This window comes from Quercus suber, unplaced genomic scaffold, assembly GCF_002906115.3.
Source record: "Quercus suber isolate HL8 unplaced genomic scaffold, Cork oak 2.0 scaffold_128, whole genome shotgun sequence".
NCBI lineage: Eukaryota > Viridiplantae > Streptophyta > Magnoliopsida > Fagales > Fagaceae > Quercus > Quercus suber.
In genome coordinates, this window is record NW_027069591.1 from 750,012 (window position 1) to 767,314 (window position 17,303).

Consider the following 17,303-nt stretch of genomic DNA (forward strand, 5'->3'; position numbering starts at 1 on the left):
AGTGTATCTACAGAAGGGGACCATGATGGACAAATACACGACTTTTATGGTCATGTGTGCAAAATTTGGGAATTGGAGTATATGTATCAATATAAAGTTGTTTTGTTTTAGTATGAATGATACAATACTGGTAATAAGACCGGTCAAAGGAGAACGATACGAACTGAGACACATTGCACAAGTATCAATGTGCAAAGTCAGTGGTATCAAAATGACCCTTTCATATTACCTACTTAGGCGAAACAAGTTTTCTACCTTTGTGATACCAAATGGGGTGAACCTTGGCATGTTGTGCAATGCATACAATATAGGGGAGTGTTTGATGTGCCAGAGGTGGGTGATGGAGAATCCAATGATCAAACAGAAGCTAATGAGGCATTCCAACAAGAAGCCATTAGCGATGTTGTCCCTATTGATGTTGAAGATAATGTTCAATATTGTAAAGGTGGTATTGAAGTTGAGAATATTCCAGAAGGTTTGAGAGAGCAAGGGGATAACAATGAAGATGAAGTGCATAGCATACCTGATTCTGATATGGATTTTGATATGGATTATGATATGTAAATTTCACTTTTTTCCTTTGTATATGGAAACGTGTGTTTAGTAATTTTTGATTCCCTATTATTTGTTCATGTATATTTCTATTTGATATTCCAATTTATGTTTCGTACTTGGGAAGAATTTGTAATGAATAGACATTATATTTTATTTTCTATGTAAATCTATAGTTATAGTTGTAGAAATGGCCAAAAAGGGCAAAGACACTCATAATAAAATAACAAAATATGAGATGAAAAGAGCACAGAGAATCAAGCAAAACCAAGAGAGAATAAATGCTTTGGGAATGAAGCATTTGTCAACTTTTCTGCCTAAATGTGCAAATGTGGGAAGAAAGAGAGTACGTGTTTAGGTAGATGACGACAACTATGTTCCAGCTGTTGGTGATGATGAGTTATCTAGTTCTTTAAATAGTGAGGTACTATATATATGATTTGGTGCATGCGATATTTCGTACTTTGTAATATTATGATTAAATAACTTTTTTTTTTATATGAATTTAAAAATCTATACATATTTTGGTATGATATAGATGGCACCAGGACGTAGCACTCGTTTACATCGTGAGGAATTTACCCCAACAGTCCAACATAAGAGCCCATTTTCAAGCCTACTTCTTGGTGGAGATTTTGAGGTACTATATACATAATTTGGTGCTTGAGATACTTTGTAATATTGTGCTTGGAATGATCAATGAAAATCATCAATTAAAGATATTTTAAATGAAGAAATAACATGTTTATATCTTAACTTGTAATGAATTTAGATATCTTTATATACTTTTGCATGATACAGATGGCTCATTATAGGTGTGAGGAATCAGCCTCAGCAGTCCAACATACCGGCCCATTGTCGAGCACATATCTTGGTGGAGATTCTCTTGCCCAAATTTCTACCAACGTAGAGGCACAGCTTGTGGGCACACCGTTTACCACGAATGGTGAGATATTTAAGTTTTATTAGTTGATTTTGTAATCACACTATATTTGGTTTACTTGTTGATTTAATTTATATTATGTTTTAATAGCATCGAATAATAGACGTGCCCGTGGCATGACGCGTGTATTAGGGGTATAAGAACTTGTTGAGAAACATGGGAAGCTACTAGTCCACATTACCCCAGAGTTTTGTGCTCCTGTTGGTGAACATACAGGGAAGTTTGCTAGCCAAATTAGTATACAAGTGCATATGAACTTCTCCACTATGAATTCTTATAGTTGAAAGAATATTGATAGCGGTGAAAAAGAGGCAATTATTCAAAATGTGGCGGTACTTTAAATGTTTTTAGTTGTCCATGAGCTTGATTTTGTTGTTTTCATTACATTGCTTTATACTTTATGCTGTATTTTATAGTTTATTGTTGATGTTGTTACTAAGCATATTGAATTCAAGGAATAATATTTTCTTTATACATACTTCACTTTGCAGGATCAATTTGATATACAAGGAGAATCTGTAATTGTGAACAAATCTCTAAATACAAAGTATGGTAGATTATTGAGCAACCACTACAATAGGTTGTTTGCAAAATATAAAAAACTTGTAAATGATGAAGCACATATGCAAGAAACCACCCACGAAAAAAATCACACAAGAAAAATGGATTGAACTAATTGATGAAAAGTGGAGCGACGAAGATTGGCTGGTATTTAATACTTTGAAAATTTTAATTACAAGTGAAGTATGTTCTCACCTTTCACCTAGATAATACCTACCTATATATGCGTTGGATTAATGTTTTATGTAGATCTTATTGTGTTGTCATGTCTACTAGATTATTCGTTCTATCAAATTTGTTAGATTAATACTTATTTGGAAGGTGGAGTAGATTTATATTGTAATATATATATATATATATAACTTAAGTCAAAACTCTAATATTTTCTTGGTCTTTATTCTTTATAGAAATTCTCAGAAAGAAACGCTAGAAACATAAATAAAGAGGGAATGGTTGACAAATACATTCACAAATGTAGAAAGAAGTCGCTTGCAGTTAGGGTGGATGAGGTGGTGTGTTATTTCAATTTTTAAAAGCTTAGTATATTACTTGTTGTAATTAATTAACTTGTCTTCTAACATTGGAAAGTAAACTAATCAAAGACGAAAAAATGAAGGTCATATTTCTAAGCTGGCACAACTCTACTATGATACACGCTTCAATTCAAAGACAAAACAGTAGGTACATCCTGATTGCGAACATACATATGTATGTATATCAGTACATGCCTTAAGTTTGCAAAACTAAAATATATGTATTTCTATTCTATATATGTTTGCAAAACTAGAACATATGTATTTTTGATGGTTTCTATTATTTGAAATGACAGCAAGAGATGTTGAGAGTATAAGATGAGCATTGCACTCCTAAAGCACAGCCTTTAACCGAAGAGGAGATATCTATGATGGTTCTTTAGCAGAGATTTGGCTATGTGAAGGGACTTGGCATGAGGCCTTCCTCATCTCTTAGGACTTCTGTCTCATCTTCCTCAACTCAGTATATTCAACGACTCGAGGGTTGAGTAGAAGAGCTCCAGGATGCAAACTTTAGGCTAAAGGAAAAGATGGATTGCATCATACAATATTTGAGGAGCAAGGGTGATAGTGACATTTGTGGCAGTGGGGGGAGCTCATTTACTAACTAGAACACACCTTGGTTAGTATTTTATTTTCTTGCCTAAGAGCATTAATATTGAGGCTTGTATCTGGTATATGTGCTATATTTTAGCATAAAAACACAAAAACAAGCATTATCAGATCTCTTAATTGTAAAATTTTTTACAATTGTGCTATAGTAACCTCTTATATGTGTGAGGATATTGTAGCACAATTGTACTACAATTATGTTTTTTGTTTAATGGTGGTGGTGGGTTTTGTATTAATGATCGTGGCTGGATTTTTTGTTTATTATGTGGTTATGTTTTTGTGTTTATGGTGGTGGCTGGGTTTTTTGTTTAATGTTGGTGGTGGATTATTTGTTTATTGTGATGGCTGGGTTTTTTTGTTTATGGTAGTGGTTGTGTTTTTGTGTTAATGGTGGTGACTGTGTTTTTTGTTTAATGGTGGGGGTGGGTTTTTTGTTTATGGTGGTGGCGGAGTATTTTGTTTAATGTTGGTGGTGGGTTTTTTGTTTATGGCAGTGGCTGGGTTTTTATGTTAATGGCGGTGGCTGTGTTTTTTGTTTAATGGTGGTGGTGGGTTTTTTGTGTTAATGGCGGTAGCTGTGTTTTTTGTTTAACGGTGGTGGTTGGGTTTTTTGTATTAATGGTGGTGGCTATATTTTTTGTTTAATGGTGGTGGTGCGTTTTTTGTTTATTGTGATGAATGAGTTTTTTATTTATGGTAGTGGCTAGGTTTTTGTATTAATGGTGGTGGCTAGGTTTTTGTATTAATGGTGGTGGCTGTTGTTTTTGTTTAATGGTGGTGGTGGGTTTTTTGTTTATGGTGGTGGTTGGGTTTTGTGTAAATGGTGGTGGCTTTTTTTTTTTTTTTTTTAAAATAGAGTTGGCTGGATTTTTTATTTGTTGTGGTGGTTGGGTTTGTGTTTATGATGGTGGCTGAGTTTTTGTTTTGGATTTCACTTTATTTTTTTGTTTTAAATTGAGATTTTTCTGCATTCTTTATGATTTGTCCATGGTTTGTAATGTTAGTTTGGTTTTTATTTTGATGAGAATGTTGTGGGTCTTCTTTTTTTAATAGTTTGGCTTCATATGATGTTGCATTATGATTATTTTGTCTAGTTTGCTATTGGGTTTTATTTGGACATTTTTTGCATTGTCTAACTAATAATAATGCCTCTTTTTTTGGTTGTAGTACATCTTATCAGGGATATAGGTTTGCAGTCTAGTTTGTCATTGATGCACTTTCCTTTATACTTGTGCAAATATGGGATTGGTGGCAAAAAGACAGCTTTTGTGGGACTACTTGAACTCAAATAATTTTTTGTAAAGTTTGGAAGCTAAGACATCATTTATATATAAATGGTTGTAATTACTTTGTGAACATCTTTATTGCATTTTTAGATTGTATGGATGTTATTTGTATGGATTTGGTTAGAAATGAATGGGTGTGTTTTTGTTTTTGTTTTTTTTTTTAATGGATTTGGTTAGAAATGAACAGGTTAATGTAATGGCAAGTAAATGTAAAGAATATTAATTAAAAAAAAAATTGGTGACGATAATTTTCCTCGCCATATCTAACTATAAGCAGAAATTGGTGACGAAATAATTCATCACCTGATCTATTAAAATTAAAAAAAAAAAAAAATCGGTGATGCAAAAATTCGTCACCTAACATATTGAAATTGGAAAAAAAAAAAAAAATTTGGTGACAAAATATTCCGTCACTGAAAATAAGGTTTAGTGACCAAAATATTAGGTGACGAAAAAATTTCGTCACCTATCATTTTTTTTTTTTATTGGTGACGAAACATTTTCATCACCAATACATTCTGTGACGGAGCTTAGGTGACAAATGCTGTTTCCTCACCATATGTATTCAGTGATGAAATAAGGACATATTGTGACGAAAGATTTTGTCACCATAGCCCACTTTTGTTGTAGTGATACTAGGTGCTTAATTTTATTTGGAACATGAAATCCCCAAATTTTACTCCACATCAACCTCAACAAGTCAACATCAGACGGACCTGGTTGTCGGCGATTGCTCTCTTCCTATAAAAACTTATATCCATATTTGACTGTGTATTCTCCATTCGGATTGAAGGGCCAAATCATGACATCATCTTGAATAGACCTGCATAGTGGTATATTTTTGATAATGGAGGCGTCAAACTCAAAGAAAACTTGATCAATTACACTCTTCATACTCTATAAAGGCCAAAATGGCCAAATACCACAATTTTTTGAGATTTTTAGCAAAAAATCACTGTTTCGGAAATAAATGGCAATCTACCACTTTTTTTAGTACTCGAGTTTGGTGAACTCGAGTACCCTATTTTATAGTTCCACTGTGGCTGTTGAGCTGGAAATTGAAGATTAAAAAAAATAAAGTGGTACTCGAGCTTGGTAAACTCGAGTACCATGCAACACAGTACTCGAGTATAGCAGGATCGAGTACCATTTATAAAAAAAATACAGAAAATTTTTTTTCTACAGTACTCAAGTTTACCAAACTCGAGTACTGTGTAATTTTTGTTTTTTTGTTTTTTTTTTGCTTGAGGATAATTGACAAATAAACAGAAAGATAAAAATAAGTAGCTTTTCTATGTTTTTATTTATTTAAATAGAAGCATTGTAAAATATAGAGATTTTAATTTCGAAATACGAATTTAATTTCTACATTGATTAAAATTGTTCATTGTTTTCTCATAAAAATTGTTCACTATTTTCTGTATAAACTATTTCTACGATTTTATGTAGAAATAGTTTATACAGAAAATAGTGAACAATTTTTATGAGAAAACAATGAACAATTTTAATCAATGTAGAAATTAAATTCGTATTTCGAAATTAAAATCTCTATATCTTACAATGCTTCTATTTAAATAAATAAAAACATAGAAAAGCTACTTATTTTTATCCTTATGTTTATTTTTCAATTATCCTCAAGCAAAAAAAAAAAAATTACACAACACTCGAGTTTGGTAAAATCGAGTATTGTAGAAAAAAAAAATTGTGTATTTTTTTTTTTATAAAAGGTACTCGAGCCTGGTATACTTGAGTATTGTGTTGCATGGTACTCGAGTTTACCAAGCTCGAGTACCACTTTATTTTTTTTAATCGCCAATTTCCAGCTCAGCAGCCACGAAGGAACTATAAAATAGAGTACTCAAGTTCACCAAACTCGAGTACTAGAAAAAGTGGTAGATTACCATTTATTTTCGAAACAGTATTTTTTGCTAAAAGTTTCAAAAAATTGTGGTATTTGGCCATTTTGGCCTGATAGTAACTACTACTTACTATTAAGTCTTTTACCTGAGCTATACGATTTGGTTCTGCATGTAGTTGTTTCCATAAGCTGGTAAAAGGTTAAAAATTAGTATATCTTCTAGGCTAGTGGTTTACAACTTGCTCACACTTGACTTAAAAGTTAAAAGTAATAGAAACATTACTGTTTACCTTTCGTTTGTTTCGTTTGAAGTGGCCAAATAAAACAAAAATGTATTAAAGTCTCATTGACAAGTAATGGAAATTAATCAATTATACAGTTATTTTATATCAATTCTTTGTGCTAAACCTAGAATCGGATGTTTTTATCTCAATTTTGCCAGTGATTCAGTTTGAAACTGTGGGTAATTTTTTTTGGTTGCTTCTATCATGCTTGTGACCAATTATTTGATATCGTGTGTGTGATTTTTTTTTCCTAATAAATTGGTCTAATAATTAAAAAAAATCATACCATCACTTTGTTTGGTCACAATAAAAATAAGAAGAGATAAGATCACTTTGTTAGTATTTATTAATTAAATATATTTTATTAAATTTTCTAGTATGTTGCACAGGCCGGTTAACACAACAAACTTTATGGCATTATTACTCTCTTTAGTAAACCATACATTACCATTGGAATGTTGAAAAAATAAATAGGTATTATCATTATCATTCCAAATTACTGCGGCATGCAACTTTGTTCCACCAAGTGGGCCATCATGAGTTAGTGATTTGCCGTTGTCTAAAATGTCAAACACCACCTCTTTGTAATTTCTCTCAACATTTTTTAAAAGTGATTACGTAAAATAAGAAATATAAGTTTTATATTAAATTAGACAAAAAAAATTCGCATTGGGTGATGTGAAAGATTTAAGAGACTTAAACAAGATGTCACTCTACCCCATTTAAATAGAAGCATTGTAAGATATAGAGATTTTAATTTCGAAATACGAATTTAATTTCTACATTGATTAAAATTGTTCATTGTTTTCTCATAAAAATTGTTCACTATTTTCTGTATAAACTATTTCTACATAAAATCGTAGAAATATTTTATACAGAAAATAGTGAACAATTTTTATGAGAAAACAATGAACAATTTTAATCAATGTAGAAATTAAATTCGTATTTCGAAATTAAAATCTCTATATCTTACAATGCTTCTATTTAAATAAATAAAAACATAGAAAAGCTACTTATTTTTATCTTTCTGTTTATTTGTCAATTATCCTCAAGCAAAAAAAAAAAAAAAATTACACAGTACTTGAGTTTGGTAAACTCGAGTACTGTAGAAAAAAAATTTTCTGTATTTTTTTTATAAATGGTACTTGATCCTGCTATACTCAAGTACTGTGTTGCATGGTACTCGAGTTTACCAAGCTCGAGTACCACTTTATTTTTTTTTAATCGCCAATTTCCAGCTCAACAGTCATGGTGGAATTATAAAATAGGGTACTTGAGTTCACCAAACTCGAGTACTAGAAAAAGTGGTAGATTGCCATTTATTTCTGAAACAGTGATTTTTTACTAAAAATCTCAAAAAATTGTGGTATTTGGTCATTTTGGCCAAAAAAGCAAAGTGACAAACAGGGCGGAAAAATTATTTTTTAAAAAAATCTTGGAGTGTTAAACACGGTGGAAAATTTATCATGGTCCAAAGTTCATCGAATATGGAAAAGAAAAAGTGGCAAACAGGGCAGAAAATATCTGGCAAAGTATCTAACACGGTGGAAAATGATCTGGTCCAAAATATTTGATTTGAAGAAAGCGGTATTTGCATGTGAGACTCCAGCATTTAGCCAGAAATCCTTAGCTATTAATTGCTGCCTATTTCTTGAACACCACCTCTCACAAATCACAATTCCTATTAAACTAGGTTATCTTTTTTGTCAATGACATGATTGATTTAAGAGTCTTTTTTGACAAATCACAACTCCTATGGAGACTCGTTTCAGTTAAGTCAAAAGAGAAAAAAATTAAGATATGAAAATCGGCTGGACAACGGCATCTGAATTCTATGCCCACAGAAATTTCCAATGACTTATCAAAGTCACAGTAGTATTGGACACGTTTTAGCAGAATTGACAATCAGGTTATTGTAAAAATGGTTGTTTCATATGTGCCAAAATGTGTTACAAATTTTCACTTCAATTTTGTCTTTGAAACTTGATTTGGTACTGATGATGGTTCAATTTTTGCACTCAATATATCATTCTAATAGTTAGGAATTATGATATTGTTTATAATTAAACTTTTGTTCATCTAACAATTTGGGTATATGACAATACTAGTGAATTTGTCCCCAGTAATAGGTTTTTATTTTCTTGGCACATCAGAACCTTCCTTCAATAATAGCAAAAGCAGCAACAACTAAATACAAGCTATTCATTGGTGACACATTGGGCTAGATGTTGGTGTCGGTACATTCAATGTGGAAAAAGGCAAAAAAGCAAGGCAAAAATAGTCAAATACCACTATTTTTCAAAATTATTAATGTTTTATCACTGTTTGAAAAATATTTAGAAATCTACTACTTTCTTAAAACTTGAATTTTTGAAACTTGAGTTTGACATAGAACTCAAGTTTAAGAAAATCAAGTACCATAAAAATGTCACACCGAACTCAAGTTCCACATTATGTGGAATATGTTGACTGTGTGAGTGCAATCACACAGCCACAATTGTGGCTGTGGGTTTCTCTTTTTGGGAAAAGGCAGTGAAAAAGGTAGTGAAAGACTATGAAACACAGACAATAACATGGAGCTTAGTTCCATAAACTCAAGTTCCAAGTAAACTTTTTTAAGAAATTTGATTTTTGTAAACTCGAGTTCTATGTCAAACTCGAGTTTCAAAAAAATAATTCATTACTAGATATTTTTTAAATAATGATAAAGCACTAATAATTTCAAAAAATAGTGATATTTAGCTATTTTCGCCAAAAAAACAAAGTGACAAACAGGGCGGAAAATTTATTTAAAAAAAAAAATCTTGGAGTGTTAAACACGGTGGAAAATTTATCATGGTCCAAAGTTCATCGAATATGGAAAAGAAAAAGTGGCAAACAGGGCAGAAAATATCTGGCAAAGTGTCTAACACGGTGGAAAATGATCTGGTCCAAAATATTTGATTTGAAGAAAGCGGTATTTGCATGTGAGACTCCAGCATTTAGCCAGAAATCCTTAGCTATTAATTGCTGCCTATTTCTTGAACCCCACCTCTCACAAACCACAATTCCTATTAAACTAGGTAATCTTTTTTGTCAATGACATGATTGATTAAGAGTCTTTTTTGACAAATCACAACTCCTATGGAGACACATTTTAGTTCAGTCGAAAGAGAAAAAAAAATCAAGAAATGAAAACTGGCTGGACACGGCATCCAAAGACGGACCCACGTTGGGGCAGAGGGGAGCCATGCCCCCGGGGCCGCGGGCCCATTTTGGAAAAAATCAAAGCACTGTATGATGTCTATCCTCTCTGTCTCTGATAGACTGATGGTGCAATGTGTTTTGCAAGCAAAAATAGCCAAATACTACTATTTTTTGAAATTATTAGTGCTTTATCACTATTTGAAAAATATTTAGTAATATATCACTTTTTTGAAACTCGAGTTTGACGTAGAACTCGAGTTTACAAAAATCAAATTTCTTAAAAAAGTTTACTTGGAACTTGAGTTTATAGAACTAAGCTCCATGTTATTGTCTATGTTTCATAGTCTTGTACTACCTTTTTCACTGCCTTTTCCCAAAAAGAGAAACCCACAGCCACAATTGTGGCTGTGTGATTGCACTCACACAGTCAACATATTCCACATAATGTGGAACTTGAGTTCGGTGTGGCATTTTTATGGTACTCGATTTTCTTAAACTAGAATTATAATGGTATTTGACTATTTTTGCCTTGCTTTTTTGCCTTTTTCCACATTGAATGTACCGACACCAACATCTAGCCCAATGTGTCACCAATGTATAGCTTGTATTTAATTGTTGCTGTTTTTGCTATTATTGAATGAAGGTTCTGATTTGCCAAAAAAATAGAAACCTATTACTGGGGACAAATTCACTAGTATTGTCATATACCCTATTGAGGTTTGATGAGGTTTAACCGAACTCGATTAGTTCAACTGGATTTCAGAATGGTAAATTTCACCAATTTATGGTCAAAACCCATTAAGCTCTAGCAACGCAGAAAGAGGAGGAAATGTAACATATTTTTTTTGAGAATAGGAAATGTAACATATTGGTTAGAAGAAAAGAACACAAACGCCAGACTCATTTAAAAATGGTGGCAGGAAAATCCTCTGTGAGTGACAACTCGATTGATGGATCTTTGGAAGTAGGGAAATGAACTTGAAGGGAAGGGGTTAAGCTTCAATCCAAAAGATTAGAAGAAAAAAAATGTTATGAATCAATACAAAAGAGATCTCTTATAGTTATATATCACAGATTAAATGAATACAAGTGTGCTTTCAAAAAAAAAAAAAAAATGAATACAAATGTTATCCCCAAATGGACCTAAGTGGACCAAAATGAACCGAAGTGGACTTAAAGGAACAAAGTAGACCAAATAGACTAAAATGAGCCGAATTGAGCGAAGTGAACCAAATGGACCAAAATAGATTGAACTAGACCGAATAGACTACATTAGAGTAAACCAAACCTAGACCAAAGTGGAGTGAATTGGACCGAACTGGACTAAAATGCTATGTTGATATGACTTAATATGAGTATACCAAATCTTGATCTCAAGTAAACTAGTCATAAGTTTATAGCCTCTGTGTGTGTTTGCAAAAATTAAAAAATTAGCTTATTTTTGCTACTATTCATGGGTCTCACTGCACTTTTTGGTACTATTCATAGGTCTCCCTGTACTATTTCAACTAACTTTTACCTTTATGTACAGTACTTTCAGCAAAATAAGCAGATCCCAAATAGACCATCCATTTCCCTATTAATCAAATTTCTATGAGCCCAAAGGACCTGATGATCCTCGCTTGCATTGCAAAATTGATAAGTCTATGTGAGTGCAAAGGGCATGAGAGATCGAGGACTTAGATCAAAAGATAGTTATACATTATGGATGGCTCTATAAAAATGGTAATTTTTTAGTGCTTAAAAAGTTATATTAAGATGGAAAGCAAATTAAGAAAAACAATCCAGAAAGGAAAATAACAAAAAAATAGGTCCCATAAATTGTTATTACCTGCTATCCTGCCCTCAAACATTTCTAAGTTAAGACGAACAGTAAGGAATAAAGTATGAAACACATATCACAATAAAAGGAGCAATCGTACAATCCATTATAAAAACAATAAATATAGTAATATGGTTTAAGAAATGTCATTGACAAATAACAGGAAGCCATTGATCTAAATTACCTTTGACATGGAAAGCAATGACAATGGCTGAGGCAGCATATGTGTACACTGTAAAGAACACAGTAGAATGTCACAAGCCTATAATTTGTAGCCATCACGAGGATCAGAAGTATTACCCAATCTAGGGGGTTCATTACTTCGATCAACTCCATCCAATACGGTCATTCTAAAAAACAATCACATAAATTAATTAATAACGGAACAGCTACGTCACTGACAGAAATAGTGAAGAATGAAAGAATGAAAGAACTGTAATTACTTTCTTGAACAAACAGTAATTCTATTCCAGTGTTAAATAAAAGTACAGAAAAGTTTAGGGACTGGAGATTGAGACAACAAAATCTTACAATATTTTAACAATATTTTTGTTTTGAGTTGTGATAGGTCCCATTAAAATCTTTATCTTATTTTATTTCAATTTATTTCGAATTATGGTGGAATGATATCTCACTTGTTATAAAAATGTTGTGACATTTTGTTGTTATACTAAGGAGATTGATATTCTTTTCAAATTTTCTCATTTTCTCATTTTCTCATTTATGTTGTTATTTTATATTATTATTGTTCTTTTACAAAGAAGTGAAAAATATGTATGCCCATTAATAAAATCAAATGAGTTAACATACCTAGTTCATTCTTCTTTTGTTTCCCTTCTTCAATTTAAGATATGTGCCTCTAATTGCATTCATTTCATTGACAACAACGTTTGTTGGCATCCGCTCATTAGGTGATGTTGTAGAACACAACAATCCAATTTTGAACACTGATATCAACCAATCTTTTATTCTGCTACTAACATTGAGATGGCGCTCTTCTTTAGTTGTTTCTCTGTCTTCAATGTCATCTTTGTTTCTCTTATCATCAACATCTTTTTCATCCTCCTTAAAGAACATTGATGGTCCACTATATCCATTACATGTTCAGGCAAAGCCATTGAAGTGAATTTGTGAATGCTCAAACCATCTATGAACATTTCATTGATAGGTTTTTCCCCAATGAACATCTCTAGCAAGATGTTATGCAAATGGGAGCATATCATTTACAATTTGTGCAAATATTATATTCTCTAGAATACAGTTAAGCTAGAATTTTACAAGTACCAAATTATAAAAATTGTATAAATATATATCTTTATATTTATGTACTACCCTATTTTATTTTTCAACCATCGTTTAACCTAACAATAAAACTTAAAGGTAAAAAGATAATTTTAGAATTTAAGGATAAAAACATTATTTTGACTTTTAGATGAACAAAATTTTAATTTCAAACGAAATTGTAATTCCTAACAATTAAAACGATATATTGAGTGCAAAAATCAAACCATCGGTGCCAAGTCGAGTTTCAAAAGATAAAATTGAAGTGAAAATTTGTAAAACTTGCATATGCTACTATATGCTAGCATCACTTAATGGCTAGCTTTTCCATAATAATTCATGCAAGCTTTTGTAGATCTTGTACTGCGTGCAGCATGCATGCACCATAATAACCTAATCAAGCTGAAATACCAAATCTTGTCCTCATGTGCATGGGTCATCAATTTGTAGTCTTCATCTCCGTGTCAATCAAATTTGGGCAACCCCATCTTGCGTTGCTATGGGCTCGCTCTGTTCAAACTTAATTGAAAAAATTTGCTAAATAACATAATTTTTGGAAAAATTTTCTAAATAGTACATTACTAAACTTATTTAGTTATGTAACACTTTTTTTGAAACTCGAGTTTAACAAATTTGAGGTCCAACCTCGAGTTTGACAAATTTGAGTTCAAAAAAAAAAAAAAATGTTAGATAACTAAATAAGTTTGACATGATGCATTTTTCCTAAAAATTTCCTAAAATTATGCTATTCTATTAGGGTCATATTTTCTATGTATTGGCATATCATTTGACAAAATACACTTTACTTGTAATTGGGTAGATCTAAGTTAGGTTTAATGTATCAAAAAGTATGTGAAGTTTACTTTATAAGTGGCATCATTAAAGACATGAAGATTGAACCAAGAAACAAGTGAAAAAAGCTGATTTAGTGAAGCTGGACACTAGTCTTGACACTAGCATCTATCGAGACTTAATGAAGAATTCTCGACACATGCTCGACATCTCTCGATCTATCGAGCTGATGGATTTTAGAATATAGCTAGCAACGTTTTATTCTAAGAGGTTATTTGTTTATGGGTTTGTATAATCCTAATAGGATTAGAAAACCTAAGTTAAACCTAATTGGAATAGGAGAGCCCATTTAAAAGGCCCATTAAACTCCTATTTAAATAAGGAGGTGGATAAAGAAAACCCTAACCCTAGAAGCTTCATAAGGTTTTCTTTTTGAAACTCTAGCCTCCTTTTATAGAAGAAAGAGAAATGGCTATGTTTCTTGTGCGTCTTTGGGTTCTGTAACCAAGCGAAGTCTCTAGCATCAACATTGAAGATCTTATTAGTGTTTCTATATGAAGGTGTTGCAAATCAACAACAATCAAATAGTTGCTATGGAATTAGTTACGTACTTGGATTCATGCAAAGGTGTTAGTCACGTACTGGAATCCTTGCAAAGTAAGAAGTCTCTACAAGATCAAGTCTAATTGGAGATTGGAGTAAAGGTTCAATTGTAGGTTGGTATTTTGGGATAAGCCTAGTAGTGGTAAGATTCCTTATATTTGTAACAGTTTGTTCTTGATTAGTAGATTCTTGAGAGTGATGACCTGAAATTCACTCAGTAGGGTTTTTGCCTTGTGAGTAGTTTTTCCCATTCGTCAACAAATCACTGTATCAATTTAATTTCCGTTGCACTTAGTTTATTTGATGATTTGTTGATGCCTCCATGATTTGCATGTAATTTAACCTAATTAATCAACTTGAATAATTGAATTAATTAACTGGGATCAATCTATAACCCAACATATTTAGCAAAAAAGGCCAAACCTAACCCATGTATGCACTTCTTTTATGTGGGAGATGGGGACTCTTAACATGTTCTTTATATAGGCTTGGCCGAAATGATTTGAAATAGCTTTCATGTTTATTACTCAAACCAACCCTAAAAAACAATGAGACTCACACGCCCTAAGAGTATGGTTCATGGAACTTGCTTCGTGAGATACGGCCCCATTTCATGGACACACTTCTATTTGTATAAGTGTTATATATATATATATATATATATATATATAGACACACACATACACATGGGGGAAGGATTGGATCCAGTTTATAGAAGCACTAGATTTATTGAGATGTTGACACCTGACAAATATTTAATATTGGATCTAGTGTATAGAAGCACCAGATTGAGATGTTGACACCGGACAAATATTTAATATATGTCAATATCTCAATTGATTTAGAGTTTCCTATGCATTGTACCCAAACCTTCTCTCTCTCTCTCTCTCTCTCTCTCTCTCTCTCTATATATATATATATATATATCATTCTTATTCATTTGTTCATTTTATACCTGGCGGCCTTGCCTGTACGTTGTTAAAAACAAGATTCATTGAAGATAAATGATTGACAACAAGTCTTCATCTATACGAACTGTTGTACAATAAGTCTACTTCTTTTATATATTAAAAAATGATTAAGATTTCATCCAAAAAATAAAAATAAAAATATGATCGAAAGATTTGTATTGATACAAGCCCAAAATACAATTATGGGGACCAGCTTATCTCAATCCTAACACAGAACCCAGTTGGGAGTTAATGAGATGGGAATAGGCCCAATAGGAAAAACCCTTAAGGTCAAAGCCCAATGGGCCTTTAAAGTTTAAACGAGTCCTCAGGGTCAAGATTCGGCTTAAGTGGGTCTTGCCCAAGACCACGTTCAAGTGGTGACCCCGCTTCAAACATATTGGGCAGCACTTTTTGGGAACAGTTTATTCAGTTGAAATTGAAATTTTTTTGCTGAAAATGTTGTAAATAAAACTAAAAAGTAACTGCAATAGTATAGTAAGATCTATAAATAACATCAAAAAATGTAGTTGAGTCATGAATAGTAAAAAAAATAAATTAAATAATAAAAAAAGTTGACTTTTTAAGCCATGCTAACACACACTTAGTGCACTTATTGGAGCTATTGATATCTTGGATGATTGATTGATTGAATCTGCCAATGGGAAAAAGAATCTGGGTTTAGGATGACATTGACATCAATGACATTATTGATATCTTGGATGATTGATTGAATCCTCCGATAGGAGGAAGAGTCTGGGTTTAGGATGACATGCATTCTTGCAGTCTCCTCCAAACATTTAATAATATCATTGATCAATTTAGCAAACCAGATGATCAAGGAATAGGTCCAGTGAAACTTTTAATACCGCCATCAAACATTTCAAGTATAGGAAGAGTACTATGGCCAAGGTATGATTGTAGGCTTCCATGCAGTCTATTCTGGCCAGTGGCGGAGCCAGGATTGTAGTTTAAAGGGGGCAAAATTAAAAGTTGATATTAAAAGTGAAATTAATCTAAAAAAATATTAATCAACAATAATAACAAAATAAATAAACAAAAAAAATAAATAAACAATTGTAAGCAAATATGAATATATTTCATATTATTAAAATAAATAAACAAAAATAACCAATTCATAGCTACTAAAAAATTTACAACTGATGGAGTAAGAATGTAGTTAGTGTTACTTAAAAAATATAATAAATAAATGTTTGAAATGATTTTTTTGTGATTTGTGACATGTCAATTTGTAAGACATAAGTTGTAAAATTTGTAGTATTTCTAGCTTCATTCAAGGATAAAATGCTATGAAAAGTATCATAAATAGTAAAAATGGTGTAAATAATGATATAAAATAAAAAATAAAAAATAGTGAGATAGGTGCAAGTTGTAGTAGGACAAGACAAAAGCAATGGTTTGGTCACTTTCAACAAGTAAAAGTCTTTTTTTCATTTTTTTTTTTTTTTGGTTTCCTCCATGTCAGTATATAACTACTTTAGACTCCTATTACTAAAAATTTTGAGGAGTCAGGGGGGGGGCAAGTGCCCCCCCTCGCCCCCCTCTGGCTCCGCCAGTGATTCTGGCTGATGGTGAAATAGTATATTTATGGAAGATATATGTATTATAAATCAAAGGAGGAATCGTACGTACCAGACAGACAATATTGCCAAAGACTAGTTGAAGAAGTTACAAGTCCCAACACTGATGCTGACCGTGCTTGCTAACTAGAACTAGGAGAGTTTCCTTGTGAATTGTCTAGAAGTAGCTAAAGAACATTTCAATTTATAAAGAAGAAAAGTGGACTATCAAAGGCAGGATAGTACCCGAAAGGTCCACCAACTGAGTTGGTGTGGAAGTGGAATTGAAAGTCAGATTAGAATTGATAGAAAGGAATTGGAAGTAAAATTTTAATGTTGTTAAATTTAACACTGATGATGGCAATATTTGCTAACTAGGACTAGGAATTAGGAAAGCTTCCTTGTGAATTGTCCAGGAGAAGCCAAAGAACGTTACAATTTATACAAAAGAAAAGGGTAA